This window comes from Oryzias melastigma, linkage group LG5, assembly GCF_002922805.2.
Source record: "Oryzias melastigma strain HK-1 linkage group LG5, ASM292280v2, whole genome shotgun sequence".
NCBI lineage: Eukaryota > Metazoa > Chordata > Actinopteri > Beloniformes > Adrianichthyidae > Oryzias > Oryzias melastigma.
The window spans coordinates 23768921-23771261 of NC_050516.1; the positions used below are offsets into that span (position 1 = coordinate 23768921).

Sequence of the window (2341 nt, forward strand, 5' to 3'; positions counted from 1 at the left end):
TGATTGTTTATTTTAATGTTTTATGTAAAGCACTTTGAATTGTCTCTGTACATGAAATGTGCTATACAAATAAACTTGCCTTGCCTTAATTATAATGGGTGGACTTACGACGGTTAGTTAAAATAAACAACAGTAGCTACTGCTGTTTTTGAGCCATCCAATTGCAGAACTGTGGGTCCCCACCTGCAGGATATACAATATATTAATTAATATAATTTTCTAGGACCGAGTTTCTGCAGAGCAAAAGAAATCCATTAGAAAATCACCTCTGAGTAGTGGGCGGGACTGTTAGTGTGGAGCAAGCCCGTCCCCCTTCCAGTCTCTCGTGTACTTACACTCTATCTTGCTATAGTCCCTCACCTAACATCAACGGGGCAACAAAAATGGCGAGCATTGTTGGAGTTATCCAGCCGTCCAGTTTAGATCCAGATTCCAGCTGAGATGAAGAAAACAAAGACATTAGGCCTGGCAAAAAAAGAAAATCCGATTTCTTAATCTGATTAAAGATTTTTTCATTTTATTTCACGATTTTGATTTTATCACGATTTTTTTTTAATAAATTCAAATTGATAAAAATTGAATTATAATGATTTTAATTAAAAGAAGTAAACACATTTTGAACAAATATTTATATTTATTCAGATTAAGTAGTTATCTATTAAGATGAATCTGCAAGAATTGCACCTTCTACTGCTACAGCTAATGCATTTCTGTCAAATGAACAGCTTCTAAATATCAGTGAGTTTTTATTTTGCCTCTGTGCTAAAATCCATATAACAGAGCTTGTAAATGATTGTCACCCAAGACCAGAAATGAGGGAGATTGATGAAGTTTAATAGCATGAATGATACCAAATACATCTGCCAAACTGTTAAGATTCAAACACAGAGATAATAGCAGTAAATGTTGTGGCAGGTTAAAGTTTACATCCACAGCTCCTTCACTAACATCTGCTCTCTGCTGTGTTAATGTCACTGAGCAGAAAGCTAGCGTTAGCGTTAGCGCTGTAGATTCTAGCTGGGCTTTCTCTGGTCCGTACGACCAAGAAAGAAGCTCAACAGTAAGGCCACAAATTTAATGAAATTATGTGCGGATTCACTTACACTTCTTACAAAGGAAAAAAAAAGTGCGACTGACGATAAGATTTAGGCTCTTAAAGTAGCTAGCTACGAGCTAGGAAAACAATGCAGCAACGTGCATCTTGACCGAACATTCTACGTGTTTCCAACATGAATTTCCATCAGTTTTTGTGCAGGTTTAACGTGAATACGTGCGATTAACATCCGCTATGTTTTAAAACATGAAATCTTAATAAAAACATACATCACAGAACCAAACTAGCATGTGTCTCATGAATTACTAGCACCCACTTTAGCACACAGTTCACGGTTCCCAGCCTGATTTCTCTCTATTAAAATGTGATTCCTGTCCTGTGATGATTCCTCTCCATCGGATTATTTTGTTGTCAAGGTTTTTGAAGTCGACTGTAAAACACTGCGTCTCCTTTTGTTACTTTTTCTGACCTCCATCATTCATTACTTGAGAAGACTCAATCCATAATGATGGCACATGACTGTCACGCCGTATGTCACGTGACTTCCAATCAAGAAAAGGAGAGGCAGCTCAGATTTAAAGTCACAGGCAGTCAACAAGCTTTTTCCTTCTCGCTCTTGCAGCTTTTCGTAGAAGATCGTGATAAAACGATCTCTCAGAAATGACAGATCGTCAGCTTTGGAGAACGTAAGACGGTTTTATATCGTCTTATCACCCACCCCTAAAAGACATTCATGGATTTATTGTCTGCAAGTGGATGCATCAGAGTGGAAGTGGGGAAAAAGTTGAATGAATTAAGTTGGTAAATGCAGATGAGGTTAAAGATGAAAAGATGAAAGAATAAACACTTGGTCACATCTGATAATGTGAAGCATGATGACCTGACCTGCTCTGACACAGCCTTTTTTCACAATCTTTACCCAGCTTAGCCCACATCAAGAACCAAAGTGAGGCTGTGTGTGCACTGCAGGTCTGGGAAAACACACTAAGCCTGTGAGAACTAAGAAAGTCTAAATATTTACAATAAAAAAAGAAGAGGAGTTTCTTGAAAACTAAAGGCACTCCTTTGTAGTTCAATCCAAGGCACCAACTAAAGTCCGCCCGCAGGCGAACTCCCATTGATCATCTTATGATTGGGGTGGAATACATGCATGCCTCCATCCTCTAAACATCCTTCTGGCTGAAAGGCTGGATGAACATGAATAGAATAGAATAGAATAGAATAGAAAAGCTTTATTAATCCCGAAGGAAATTTAAAAGCGGCCAGCTGCTTTTACAATCACAGACA

The 2341-nt window shown here is 38.1% G+C and overlaps 1 protein-coding gene across 1 annotated transcript in view; it reads right to left on the bottom strand.

Annotated features, from left to right (window-relative positions):
- akap11 (A kinase (PRKA) anchor protein 11) overlaps positions 1-2341 on the bottom strand; it is a gene marked incomplete in the record, with an annotated part of 69526 nt that overhangs the window by 57632 nt on the left and 9553 nt on the right. Inside the window, 2 exon segments of the mRNA XM_024262708.2 lie at positions 92-183; positions 267-436.